We start from the raw sequence: 15,298 nt of genomic DNA on the forward strand, positions 1-15,298 counted from the left end.
GACCATAAAATTCTTCATCTTGTAATAATTTTCTTATATCGGGTCCAACGAGCATTCCTAGAAAAGGTAGTTTACATTAAATGAAATAAATTATTTCTTAAAACCGTATTTTACCTTCTTTTAATTTTGCTGCAGATAATCTGGAAAATTGTTTGAATGCGTTTGAAAGCATATCCTTATGTATTTAAACTTTTAATAAAATTTTTCACCACGCCCAACTTAATAAGCAGCGGTGGAAGTATGACCTTATCTTTTGGGACAAGAGATTCATGGATTACATTTAAGTCACCAATAATATTTTCTTTACGTTTTCGAAATATTTAATATGATAGTGGCTGCTGGTAGCACGTGAATCCGATTTACAAGGAAAGCACATATATTTTGTGTATCCTGTTTGCATTCCAGTCAATATTGCAATCATTTTGAAGTCTGCGCATACTTCCCATTTATATTTATAGTATTCAATTTTATTTAAGAGATTTGAAATATTTGCGTATGTTTCCTCCTTTTTTGTGGAATACGCAACCGGTATTGATGGATGCTGATTTCCATTGCACAGTAAAACTTAGTACCGCCTTTGTACCAGGGCAAAAGATCACTTTCGCAAGTAGTACATACAGTTTTTGGTATCCAAGCTTCACATAAAAATCGTATTCCAAAGAAAAGAAAATATGGTTCTTCAATTGTAGGGAATATCTTTCTTCTGCTTTGAAGGTGCGTAAAATGTCCACAAATAAAACAAAACCAAACTCTTAATTTGCAAACAGAACCCGCCATGCTTATTTAAGCTTTAATTGTTCTTTTTATACTCTCGCAACAAATGTTGCTAAAGAGAGTATTATAGTTTTGTTCACATAACGGTTGTTTGTAACACCCAAAACTAAACGAGTTAGATATAGGGTTATATATACCAAAGTGATCAGGTTGAAGAGTGGCACCATAGAAAGGTTGCTTTCGAAAAATCGGACCACTGCCACGCCCACGAAATGGCGAAAACCGAAAACACATAAAGTACCATAACTAAGCCACAAATAAAGCTATGGAAATGAAATTTGGTATGAAGGATCGCACTATCAAGGGGCATATTTCTATGTAATTTCTTTGGGGAAGTGGGCGTGGCCCCGCCCCTTACAAAGTTTTTTGTACATATCTCGCAAACCAATAGAGCTATATAAACCAAACTTTCTGCAGTCGTCTTTTTTAGCCATTTCCTTATACAGTCCAAAAATGACAGAAATCGGATAGTAACTACGCCCCCCTCCCATACAAAGGTTAGGTTGAAAATTACTAAAAGTGGGCTAACTCACTAACGAAAAACGTCAGAAACACTAAATTTCACATAAGAAATGGCAGATGAAAGCTGCACTCAGATTTTTTTACAAAATGCAAAATGGGCGTGGCGTCGCCCACTTATGGGTCAAAAACCATACCTCAGGAACTACTCGACCGATTTCAATGAAACTTGGTTTGTAATAGCTTCCTTACATCCCAATGATATGTTGTGAAAATAGGCCAAATCGCTTCACAACCACGCCTACTTCCTATATACCAGAACTTTGAAGACAATTTGAATCGTTTACTTTACAATTATAAAGTAAGTTATAGTGAAGATATCGGTGCAGAACTTTGCACAAATGCTATGTTAATAGTGTGGCAGCCCCATTCTGAAAATCGCCGAAATCGGACCATAGGTTTTTAAGGCCCCATATATCGAACACGAGGACCTCGGTGCTTCTAACCTAATATTATGGTTTCCAACTTACAATGGCCTTTATACAATATATATGACAAATATGTGGGTCAAATTGTGTATTATATAATATAAATAAAGTTAAATAAATAAATTGCGAGAGTATAAAATGTTCGGTTACACCCGAACTTAGCCCTTCCTTACTTGTTATACTCTCGCAACAAATGTTGCTAAAGAGAGTATTATAGTTTTGTTCACATAACGGTTGTTTGTAACACCCAAAACTAAACGAGTTAGATATAGGGTTATATATACCAAAGTGATCAGGGTGACGAGTGGAATTCAAATCCGAATGTCTGTCTGTCCGTCCGTCCGTCCGTCTGTGAAAATTTGACTTGAGTAAAAATTAAGATATCTTGATGAATCTTGGCACCATAGGAAGGTTGCTTTCGAAACTGAGCAAAATCGGACCACTGCCACGCCCACAAAATGGCGAAAACCGAAAACACATAAAGTGCCATTACTAAGCCATAAATAAAGCTATGGAAATAAAATTTTGTATGAAGGATCGCACTATGAAGGGGCATATTTGGATGTAATTTTTTTGGGGAAGTGGGCGTGGCCCCACCCTTTAGTAAGTTTTTTGTACATATCTCGCAAACCAATAAAGCTATATAAACCAAACTTTCTGCAGTCGTTTTTTTTAGCCACTTCCTAATGTAGTCCAAAAATGAAAGAAATCGGATCATAACCACGCCCACCTCCCATACAAAAGTTAGGTTGAAAATTACTAAAAGTGGGTTAACTCATTAACGAAAAACGTCAGAAACACTAAATTTTACATAAGAAATGGCAGATGAAAGCTGCACTCAGATTTTTTTACAAAATGGAAAATGGGCGTGTCATCGCCCACTTATGGGTCAAAAAGCATATCTCAGGAACTACTCGACCGCTTTCAATGAAACTTGGTTTGTAATAGTTTCCTTACATCCCAATGATATATTGTGAAAATAGGCCAAATCGCTTCACAACCACGCCTACTTCCTATATACCAGAACTTTGAAGACAATCTGAATCGTTTACTTTACAATATATAAAGTAAGTACTAGTGAAAATATCGGTGCAGCACATTGCACAAATATTATGTTAATAGTGTGGCAGCCCCATTCTAAAAATCGCCGAAATCGGAACATAGGTTTTTGAGGCGGTGCTTTTAACCTAATATTATGGTTTCCAACTTTCAATGGACTTTATACAATATATATGACGAATATGTGGGTCAAATTGTGTATTATTTAATATATATATATATATATATATTTGGCGTAGGAACCGCTTTAAGCGATTATAGCCGAATCCACCAGAGCGCGCCACTCATTCCTCCTTTTTGCTTTTTGGCGCCAACTGGAAACACCAAGTGAAGCCAGGTCACTTTGCACTTGGTCTTTCCACCGGAGTGGAGGTCGTCCTCTTCCGCGGCTTCCTCCAGCGGGTACTGCATCGAATACTTTCAGAGCTGGAGTGTTTTCTTCCATCCGTACAACATGACCTAGCCAGCGTAGCCGCTGTCTTTTTATTCGCTGAACTATGTCAATGTCGTCGTATAAATCGTACAGCTCATCGTTCCATCGTCTGCGGTATTCGCCGTTGCCAATGTTTAGAGGACCATAAATCTTGCGCAAAACCTTTCTCGAAAACCCCAAGAGTCGTCTCATCGGATGTTGTCATCGTCCACGCTTCGGCGCCTTACATCAGGACGGGAATACTGAGAGACTTGTAGAGTTTGATTTTTGTTCGCCGAGATAGGACTTTACTTTGCAATTGCCTACTCAGTCCAAAGTAGCACCTGTTGGCAAGAGTGATTCTGCGCTGGATTTCAAGGCTGACATTGTTGATGTTGTTAACGATGGTTCCCAGATAAACGAAATTATCTACAACTTCAAAGTTATGACTGTCAACAGTGACGTGGGAGCCAAGACGCGAGTGCGCTGACTGTTTGTTTGATGACAGGAGATATTTCGTCTTGTCCTCATTCACCACCAGACCCATACGCTTCGCTTCTTTATCTAGTCTGGAAAACGCAGAACAAACGGCGCGGTTGTTGCTTCCGATGATATCAATATCATCGGCATACGCCAGGAGCTGTACACTCTTGTAGAAGATTGTACCCTCTCTATTTAGTTCTGCAGCTCGTATTATTTTTTCCAGCAATAGATTGAAGAAGTCGCACGATAGTGAGTCACCTTGTCTGAAGCCTCGTTTGGTATCGAACGGCTCGGAGAGGTCCTTCCCGATCCTGACGGAGCTTTTGGTGTTGCTCAACGTCAGCTTACATAGCCGTATTAGTTTTGCAGGGATACCAAATTCAGACATCGCGGCATAAAGGCAGCTCCTTTTCGTGCTATCGAAGGCAGCTTTAAAATCGATAAAAAGATGGTGAGTATCGATTCTTCTCTCTCGGGTCTTTTCCAAGATTTGGCGCATGGTGAATATCTGGTCCATTGTGGATTTTCCAGGTCTAAAGCCACACTGATAAGGTCCAATCAGTTCGTTGACGGTGGGCTTTAGTCTTTCACACAATACGCTCGACGAAACCTTATATGCGATATTGAGGAGACTTATACCACGGTAGTTGGCGCAGATTGTGGGGTCTCCCTTCTTATGGATTGGGCAGAGCACACTAAGATTCCAATCGTCAGGCATGCTTTCTTCCGACCATATTCTACAAAGAAGCTGATGCATGCACCTTATCAGTTCTTCGCCGCCGTATTTGAACAGCTCGGCCGGTAATCCATCGGCCCCCGCCGCTTTGTTGTTCTTCAAGCGGGTAATTGCTATTCGAATTTCTTCATGGTCGGGTAATGGAACATCTATTCCATCGTCATCGATTGGGGAATCGGGTTCGCCATCTCCTGGTGTTGTACTTTCACTGCCATTGAACAGGTCGGAGAAGTGTTCCCTCCATAATCCCAGTGTGCTCTGGACATCCGTTACCAGATTACCTTCTCGGTCCCTACATGATAATGCTCCGGTCTTGAAACCTTCTGTTAATCGCCTCATCTTTTCATAAAATTTTCGAGCATTACCCATGTCGGTCAGCTTTTCAAGCTTTTCATACTCACGCATTTCGGCCTCTTTCTTTTTACGTCTGCAAATGCGTCTCGCTTCCCTCTTCAGTTCTCGATATCTATCCCACCCCGAACGTGTTGTGGTCGATCGCAACGTTGCGAGGTAGGCAGTCTGTTTTCTCTCCACTGCGGAACGACAATTGTCATCGTACCAACTGGTTTTTTGGCGTTGCCGGAGACCAATTGTTTCGGCTGCAGCGGTATGCAATGAGTTTGAGATGCCGTTCCACAGCTCCCTTATATCGAGATGCTGATGAGTGCTCTCAGAGAGCAGGAGTGCAAGTCGAGTAGAAAATCGTTCGGCTGTCGGTTGTGATTGCAGCTTTTCGACGTCGAACCTTCCTTGTGTTTGTTGACGGGCGTTCTTTGCTGCACAGAGGCGAGTGCGTATCTTTGCTGCTACTATCACAACGTGATCGATTTGATTGCGCGTGTTTCGATCAGGGGACAGCCACGTTGCTTGATGAATTTTTTTTATGCTGGAATCTGGTACCACAGACAACCATATTTCGGGCACCAGCGAAGTCGATCAGCCTCAGGCCGTTTGGCGATGTTTCGTCATGGAGGCTGAATTTTCCGACTGTTGTGCCAAAGACACCTTCTTTACCCATCCTGGCGTTAAAATCGCCAAGCACGATTTTGACATCGTGGCGGGGGCAGCGCTCATAGGTGCGTTCTAGGCGCTCATAGAAAGCATCCTTGGTCACATCGTCCTTCTCTTCCGTTGGGGCGTGGGCGCAAATCAGCGATATGTTGAAGAACCTCGCTTTGATGCGGATTGTGGCAAGACGTTCATCCACCGGGGTGAATGCCAGGACTCGGCGACGTAGTCTCTCTCCCACCACAAATCCAACACCGAATTTGCGCTCCTTTATATGGCCGCTGTAGTAGATGTCACAAGGACCCACCTTCTTCCGTCCTTGTCCCGTCCATCGCACTTCTTGGATGGCGGTGATGTCAGCCTTGAGTCGTATGAGGACATCAACCAGCTGGGCAGAGCCACCTTCCCAATTAAGAGTCCCGACATTCCAGGTGCATGCCCTCAAATCATGATCCTTAGTACGTTTGCAGGGGTCGTCATCAAAAGGGGGGTTTCTCATCCGAGGCTCGGTGTTTGTTTTCATTGGGGAGATTTTTTTATGTGGTGGGTCCCAAGCCCTACGCACAACCGCACAAGCGGGCTTCGCCTTCTCACTTTAGCTCGCCTCCAAACGGATGTCTGTTAGCTACCCAGGGGATACTTGGTCTAAAACCGGAAGTCGTGAGCTGCTTGAGTCATATGCAAAAGAATCGTTCCTGGCCACTCCCAAGTGAATGGCAATCAGAAACTTTCCTCACTTGCGTGAACTTCTACATATGACCCCATCCCCCATCCCATTATTTAATATAAATAAAGTTAAATCAATAAATTGCGAGAGTATAAAATGTTCGGTTACACCCTTCCTTACTTGTTTTATATTAATTTTAGTAAAAATCACACCCGATATGTACTGCTTAGTAAGTCAATTTTGCTTAATTTTATCACACCCGATTTGTAAGTCACAGCTGACTAGACGCGAGAACTCAGTGTTTGACCCGGCCGAACTTGACGACGTTTTCACCTACTTTGTATATGTTGGCGTGTAATTTTGCCAATTAATCGTAAAGAGCTTTATTTACAATAATGGTGCCTTTGGTGACCCCCACTGAAATTTTCCGCCAAACATTTTCGTAGAATATTTTAATCCTTAAATGTCCTTTTTTAAAGGATATATTTTGATTTTCTCGACAAAAGGGTCAAATTGACCCATTAAGAAACTAGTTAGAGGGTTAAGATCTTCCGCAAAAATAATCCTCATACAATTCCACAATACAACTCTGGCCATAAGAATTCTCTCAGACATTTACTTACAACATTTTTTTCATATAGTATAATGCTCCCTTCGACCAAAAAATGAAAACTTTGACCCACTGTAAAAAAAAACTCAGACGTGCTGGACCATAAGTTTGTTCTAAAAAATGATCTACTCAACCTACCCTTTGGGGTCGCTATTCTGTTCCATTCAAAAAGTTTTCATTTGTTGGACAGTGTAATTTAACTTCAATTTCACAATAAATCCTTTGCTCTTGAGCTAGAGGGAAGTATCTGAGAGTGCGCAAAATATTCCTGCCCCCACTTTGGCTCTATTTTTCATGCTAAATGTCTTCTTTATTGTGGTTTCGTTGATAAGTTTGGTTTAAGAGTGACCGGTTATCAGCATATCTATCCCATTCTGATGTCGAGATAACAACTGAAGCCTCCCAGACCTGATGCAAAGTATTTGGTTTGGTTTTATAACCCCATTTAGATGATAAGGCATGTTGGCCTCATGGTTTCAGCTGATGGATCGTGTATGTACCTATGGTGTTATTGCACAATCTGCTGGATCAAAACCAAAACGATTTTGATATTTTTATGGCTGTCATTCACTTGGGAGTGGCCAGGAACGATTCTTTTACATGTGGCTCAAGCAGCTCACGACTTCCGGTCTTAGACCAAGTATCCTCTGGGTAGCCAACAGACATCCGTTTGGAGGCGAGCTAAAGCGAGAAGGCGAAACCCGCCTATGCGGTTGTGCGTAGGGTTTGGGACCCACCACATAAAAACACCCCCGAATGAAAAAGAAACAAACAGCCTCGGATGAGAGACCCCAATTTTGATGACGATCACTGCAAACGTTTAAAGGACTACGAAATAAGGGCATGCTCCTGGAATGTCCGGACTCTTAATTGGGAACGTGCCTCTGCCCAGCTGGTTGATGTCCTCGTAAGAGTAAAGGCTGACATCACCGCAATCCAAGAAATGCGATGGACGGGACAAGGGCGGAAGAAGGTGGGTCCTTGTGAGATCTACTACAGCGGCCATATAAAGGAGCGCAAATTCGGTGTGGGATTCGTGGTGGGAGAGAGACTCCGTCGTCGAGTCCTGGCATTCGCTCCGGTGGATGAACGTCTAGCCACAATCCGCATCAAAGCGAGGTTCTTCAACATATCGCTGATTTGCGCCCACGCCCCGACGGAAGAGAAGGACGAAGTGATCAAAGATACCTTCTATGAGCGCCTAGAACGTACCTATGAGCGCTGCCCCCGCCACGATGTCAAAATCGTGCTTGGCGATTTCAACGCTAGGGTGGGTAAAGAAGGTGTCTTTGGCACAACAGTCGGAAAATTCAGCCTCCATGACGAAACATCACCAAACGGTCTGAGGCTGATCGACTTCGCCGGGGCCCGAAATATGGTCGTCTGTTGTACTAGATTCCAGCATAAGAAAATCCATCAAGCTACTTGGCTGTCCCCGGTTCGAATCACTCGCAACCAGATCGATCATGTTGTGATAGATGGACGACATGTCTCCAGTGTTTTTGATGTGCGTACGCTTCGTGGTCCCAACATCGACTCGGACCACTATCTTGTAGCAGCTAAGATACGCACCCGCCTCTGTGTAGAAAAGCGCACACGTCAACAAACACAAGGAAGGTTCGACATCGATAAGCTGCAATCACAACCGACAGCCGAACGACTTGCACTCCTGCTCTCTGAGAGCACTCATCAGCATCTCGGTATAAGGGAGCTGTGGGACGGCATATCAAACTCCTTACGTACAGCTGCAACCGAAACCATTGGTTTTCGGAAAAGTCAAAAAAACAGCTGGTATGATGAGGATTGTCGTCTCGCAGTGGAGAGAAAACAGGCTGCCTACCTCGCAATGTTGCGATCGACCGCAACACGAGCGGGATGGGAAAGATACCGAGAGCTGAAGAGGGAAGCGAGACGCATTTGCAGACAAAAAAAGAAAGAGGCCGAAATGCGTGAGTATGAAGAGCTTGACAAGCTGGCCGACAGGGGTAATGCTCGAAAATTTTACGAAAAGATCCGGCGACTAACTGAAGGTTTCAAGACCGGAGCACACTCCTGTATGACCCCCAGAGGTGATCTAGTTATTGATGACCAGAGTATACTGAGTTTGTGGAGGGAACACTTCTCCAGCCTGCTGAATGGTAGTGAAAGTACAACACCAGGAGATGGCGAACCCGATTCCCCAATCGACGACGATGGAGCAGATGTTCCATTGCCCGACCGTGAAGAAATTCGAATAGCAATTACCCACTTGAAGAACAATAAGGCGGCGGGTGCCGATGGATTACCGGCCGAGCTATTCAAATACGGCGGCGAAGAGCTGATAAGGTGCTTGCATCAGCTTCTTTGCAGAATATGGTCGGAAGAAAGCATGCCTGACGATTGGAATCTCAGTGTACTCTGCCCAATACACAAAAAGGGAGACCCCACAATTTGCGCCAATTACCGTGGGATAAGCCTCCTCAACATCGCGTATAAGGTTCTGTCGAGCGTATTGTGTGAAAGACTAAAGCCCACCGTCAACAAACTGATTGGACCTTATCAGTGTGGCTTTAGACCTGGAAAATCAACAACGGACCAGATATTCACCTTGCGCCAAATTTTGGAGAAGACCCGTGAAAATAGGATCGACACATACCATCTCTTTGTCGACTTTAACAGCACGAAAAGGAGCTGCCTTTATGCCGCGATGTCTGAATTTGGTATCCCCACAAAACTAACACGGCTGTGTAAGCTGACGTTGAGCAACACCAAAAGCTCCGTCAGGATCGGGAAGGACCTCTCCGAGCCGTTCGATACCAGACGAGGTTTCAGACAAGGTGACTCACTCTCGCGTGATTTCTTTAACCTGATGCTGGAGAAAATAATACGAGCTGCAGAGCTAAACAGAGAAGGTACAATCTTCTATAAGAGTGTACAGCTACTGGCGTACGCCGATGATATCGATATCATTGGAAACAACACCCGCGCCGTTAGTTCTGCTTTCTCCAGACTGGATAAGGAAGCGAAGCGTATGGGTCTGGTGGTGAACGAGGACAAGACGAAATATCTCCTGTCGTCAAACAAACAGTCAGCGCATTCGCGTCTTGGCTCCCACGTCACTGTTGACAGTCATAACTTTGAAGTTGTAGATAATTTCGTCTACCTGGGAACCAGCATTAACAGCAATAACAATGTCAGCCTGGAAATCCAACGCAGAATCACTCTTGCCAACAGGTGCTACTATGGACTAAGTAGGCAATTGAAAAGTAAAGTCCTCTCTCGACGAACAAAAACCAAACTCTACAAGTCTCTCATCATTCCCGTCCTACTTTACGGTGCAGAAGCGTGGACGATGTCAACATCCGATGAGACGGCACTAGGAGTTTTCGAGAGAAAGGTTTTGCGGAAGATTTATGGTCCCTTAAGAATTGGCAACGGCGAATACCGCAGACGATGGAACGATGAGCTGTATGTGTTATTCGACGACATAGACATAGTCCAGCGAATAAAAAGACAGCGGCTACGCTGGCTAGGTCATGTTGTTCGAATGGACGAAAAAGCCCCAGCTCTGAAAGTTTTCGATGTAGTACTAGCTGACTCGGCTCGGCTATAACCATGTAAGCGGTGTCTACGCCAGTCAATAAGAAGAAGAAACTAGAGCAGACATCGATTATAATGAGTGGAATGTAAGTTTTCAAGAAGTTTTCAGCGAAAACTGTGATTTCGTTTGACAGGTTTTGCATGGATGAAAACACAAGTTTTCGAACCAAAATCCATTTTTTCAATGAAAATACGTTTTCAATGTCAGTCCGAACGTAGTATTAGAAATAAAATATAAATTCACTCGTAAAAACATCGCTCTTTTTTGTTAAAAAAATATATGTTCGTTTACAAATCATTTTACCGTTGCTGCATGACTGCCATCAATGCATCCTATCACTCATGGTATTCCAACTTTTTATACAAAATAAAGTTTTGCTTTTCCGGAATCCACTTCAGACATTTGAAGCTTAATCCACTTCGGACACAAAATCTTTTTTAAAACATTAATCACTTCGGATAAAATGTTACATATTGTGCTTATACCCATAGCAATATCGGTATCATTCATATTCAGCAAAAAATCTGAGACTTGCCGCCAATTGTATATAGGTATGGACGTTTCTCTCCCCAAAGGTATAATTTCGTTAAGTATTTCTGAAAATGCATGCTTACTTAACCGACATACAAATATTTTCAAACTGTCACAAAGAAATCAGCTGTTTAGAATTGAAATTCGAAATCAAATGAAATCGTATGATTTGCAGAAGACCTAAAACAAAATCGTTCGAATTGTAATTTCGGATCCGAATTGAAATCGCGCGATTTCCAGAACATGCCAAATACTGCTCTATTCAGCTTAATGGAAAATTGGATGCATCGCAAGCAAGGTGGTTCCGTCCATAGGCCAGAAATAAAAAAATCGATAATAAAATATAAACGAATTGCCTCTAAAAAGGGCAAACTTTTATATGGCAAAACAGTTTTACTTGAAAATCTAACGGGACTTTCTAAAAATAGAATCGAAGACGTGACCACATGTTATTTTTCAAAGCGCAGCGAATACTTCTCAACTAAAGGGCCAATTCAAAGTGATCTGTCGAATATTTTCTTTCTTTCCCGAATTTTAATGATTTTAAATGGATTTTAAAGTGAAAGGCATATATTTTATGTTCAAATATTAATAAAAGTAAATTTGTTGTTATATTTTTTTAATAATGCTTTTCTTTACCTTGTTGTAGTAGATTTTGTACGCGGCTTTATTATGTTTTGGTTGTGGTTCTCCCTCTCGCCTTTGATTCCAGTCCAGTGTATTTGTGGGTGACTTAAGTAAGTATAAATGTTAAAGTTGGCTGCAGAAATTTGAAGATATACGCATATTCTACAATATACTAATGCCCTCTTTTTTTCTTTAACCCTCTCATGCCCGAATTAAAATGGGCGGAGCTAAAAATGTTTACCGATATATATATTATTATGTACAGATACATATATATTAGTCTTAACTCAAATATGAAGTGATAAAAATTTCAAAGTACCTGGTTCATTAGTTACAGGATGTTACCTATAGACAACAATTAAATTATTATAAATAAACTAAACACTTTTCTCATGACTATCTATATTATTATATATCTATACTTATTTATATAGTTCACTTTTTTTAAATAAAAAAATTATTATATAGGGTTATATATACCAAAGTGATCAGGGTGAAGAGTGGAGTTCAAATCCGAATGTCTGTCTGTCCGTCCGTCCGTCCGTCTGTACAAGCTGTAACTTGAGTAAAAATTAAGATATCTTGATGAAACTTGGTACACTTATTTCTTGGCACCATAGGAAGGTTGAAATGAGCAAATCGGACCACTGCCACGCCCACAAAATGGCGAAAACCGAAAACACATAAAGTGCCATAACTAAGCCATAAATAAAGCTATGGAAATAAAATTTGGTATGAAGGATCGCACTATGAAGGGGCATATTTGGATGTAATTTTTTTGGGGAAGTGGCCGTGGCCCCGCCCCCTACTATGTTTTTTTTACATATCTCGCAAACCAATAGAGCTATATAAACCAAACTTTCTGCAGTCGTTTTTTTAGCCACTTCTTAATACAGTCCAAAAATGAAAGTAATCGGATAATAACCACGCCCACCTCCCATACAAAGGTTAGGTTGAAAATTACTAAAAGTGGGTTAACTCACTAACAAAAAACGTCAGAAACACTAAATTTCACATAAGAAATGGCGATGGAAGCTGCACTCAGATTTTTTTACAAAATGGAAAATGGGCGTGACGTGGCCCACTTATGGGTCAAAAAGCATATCTCAGGAACTACTCAACCGATTTCAATGAAACTTGGTTTGTAATAGTTTCCTTACATCCCAATGATATGTTGTGAAAATAGGTCAAATCGCTTCACAACCACACCTACTTCCTATATACCAGAACTTTGACGACGATCTGAATCGTTTACATTACAATATATAAAGTAAGCACTAGTGAAGATATCGGTGCAGAACTTTGCACAAATACTATGTTTATAGTGTGGCAGTCCCATTCTAAAAATCGCCGAAATCTGAACATAGGTTTTTAAGGCCCCATATATCGAACACGAGGACCTCGGTGCTTCTAATCTAATATTATGGTTTCCAACTTTCAATGGACTTTATACAATATATATGACGGATATGTGGGTTAAATTGTGTAATATATAATATTAATAAAGTTAAATAAATAAATTGCGAGAGTATAAAATGTTCGGTTATACCCTTCCTTGCTTGTTTCTTCTGCCTTTGCTTAGAATTATAAGCGATCCTACTTTTTCCTTTTTAGCTTATAATTGACTTATGTAAAATATTAATTTTGTGGTGTGTTTCGGGACACAGACTAAGTATGTGGGCAGGTATTAGTTTTTGTATTTAGAATTTGAGGCATTATCTGGAAAAAAAGCCACTTGAAAAAAAAAGTTCTTTATTTTTTTTGGCAATGATATATCTTGTAGTATATGTAAAACCTAAAATAAAACATATGGTGTTAGGTCTGTGTAACGCGGGGTTGCCTTACTGTAAGTGGCCAAAGTTTTTTGTAAAAAAAATTTCGAACCGCCATAACTTTAAAACTAACGAACAGATTTTAAAACACCATTTGACTTTTTTGTACAGAATTTCTCAAACTTGTATTGTAAAGGTTTTTAAAATTAATATTTCATATCAAAAAATGAAGAACATTTTTTTTTAATTATAAGAAAATAAAATATAAGAAATAAGAAAATAAAGAACTTTTTTTTCAAGTGGCTTTTTTTCCCGAGAATGCCTCATTTATGTATGCACAGTATAGTATGTATATGCGAAAACTTGCGAAGCCGTAAGCGTAAATGGCTTTTATTTTTTTTATACTCTAGCAACAAAAGTTGCTAAGATAGCATTATAGTTTTGTTCACATAACGGATGTTTTGTAAGTCGTAAAACTAAACGATCAGGATGACGAGACGAGTTGAAATCCCGATGTCTGTCTGTCCGTCTGTCCGTGCAACGGATAACTTGAATAACAATTGAGATATCTTAACGAACCTTAGAACACGTATTCCTTGGCACCCCGAGGATTTTGCTTTCGAAAAAGGGCAAAATCGGACCATTGTCACGCCGACAATATGGCGAAAACCAAAAACCTATAAAGTGTCATAACTAAGCCGTAAATAAAGTTATAAACGTAAAATTTGGAAGTGGGCGTGGCCCCGCCCCCATATCGGTTATTTGCATATATATCGCAAACCAATAAAGCTATATAAACCAAACTTTCTACAGTCGGTTCTCCCACCACACACCATGAAAATAGTTGAAATCTGAGAATAACCACGCCCACCTCCCATACAAAGGTTAGGTTGAAAATTACTAAAAGTGGGTTAACTAACTAGCGAAAAACGTTAGAAACATTAAATTTCGCAGAAATAATAGCATAAGGAAGCTGCACTCAGATTTTTTTACAAAATGAAAATTGGGCGTGGCATCGATCACTTATGGGTCAAGAACAATATCTCAGGAACTACTTGATAGATTTCAATGAAATTCGGTACATAATATTTTCTTGACACCCTGATAACACGGATATAAAATGGGCGAAATCGGTTCACAACCACGACTACTTTCCTTATAACTCAATTTTGAATTCCATCTGATTCCTTCACTTTATAATGTATACATAAGGAACCAATTGAGACAGCGGAATAAAACTTTACACAAATAGTGCATGTCATCTCTGGCGTCACTTGTGAAAAAATTGTCGAAAACGGACTATAACTTTTCAAAGCCGTAAATCTCGGAGATAATTTAATGTAATTCATAGGAAATTGTTTTCTTCTAATAGTGTGTCCCTGTTCCAAAAAATATTAAAATCTGGTTATAACATCTCCTAGCTCCCATATACCTAATTATAGGTTTTTCAAAAATATCATCTCCTAACTCCCATAGACTTAATTATAGGTTTTTTTTTTTAAATACGGTGGGCTTTATTCCGCATATATGGATCAGCTCATATACTTTATATGCTGATTTTAGTTATTCTATAAAACTTTATGACACATTTATGAGTATTTGTCTGTTAACTTGCGAGAGTATAAAGTGTTCGGTTGCATTCGAACTTAGATTTTCCTTACTTGTTTGTATTTACATACATTCAATATGTTTCGCGATAGAGTTTTAAGTAGGGGAGCATGTAATTTTGGTACGATTATGCACATATGTATGTATGTATGTTGGTAATATGTATATACATATATATTTTTTGTTGTATAAGTTGCGTATTCTACTTTTGCTTTTATATAGGCTATCCTGCTTGTTGCTTTGTTAGCTCAAGGGGTATCGCTGGAAAATTGCAAGTATAAATTTAATACTTGTCTTTGTAATTTTTTTTCTCAGTTATTTTGGTACAACTATAACCGAACTGTTTTGCGGTTATTAATAACAGTTCGGTGATATTTTTGTAATTAACGGTGTACCGAAATACCTTCAACACTGTACCGAAGTACTGTTAAAACTGTACCGAAATACCGTCAACATATTATACATATGTATGAGCATACCTATT

The 15,298-nt window shown here is 40.3% G+C and overlaps 1 protein-coding gene across 3 annotated transcripts in view; it reads left to right on the forward strand.

Annotated features, from left to right (window-relative positions):
- The window catches only part of LOC105220257 (FERM domain-containing protein 3), a 363,284-nt gene that overhangs the window by 33,987 nt on the left and 313,999 nt on the right, over positions 1-15,298 (forward strand). The window contains exon 2 of one of the 3 annotated variants that reach the window (XM_054226407.1): positions 11,457-11,544. The exons of the other annotated variants lie outside the window; for them this stretch is intronic. The gene's annotated coding sequence lies outside the window, so the exon portion shown is untranslated. The remainder of the gene's footprint in view (positions 1-11,456; positions 11,545-15,298) is intronic. 3 annotated transcript variants of the gene reach the window in all.

The sequence above is a fragment of the Zeugodacus cucurbitae genome, chromosome 3 (genome assembly GCF_028554725.1).
Source record: "Zeugodacus cucurbitae isolate PBARC_wt_2022May chromosome 3, idZeuCucr1.2, whole genome shotgun sequence".
Lineage (NCBI taxonomy): Eukaryota > Metazoa > Arthropoda > Insecta > Diptera > Tephritidae > Zeugodacus > Zeugodacus cucurbitae.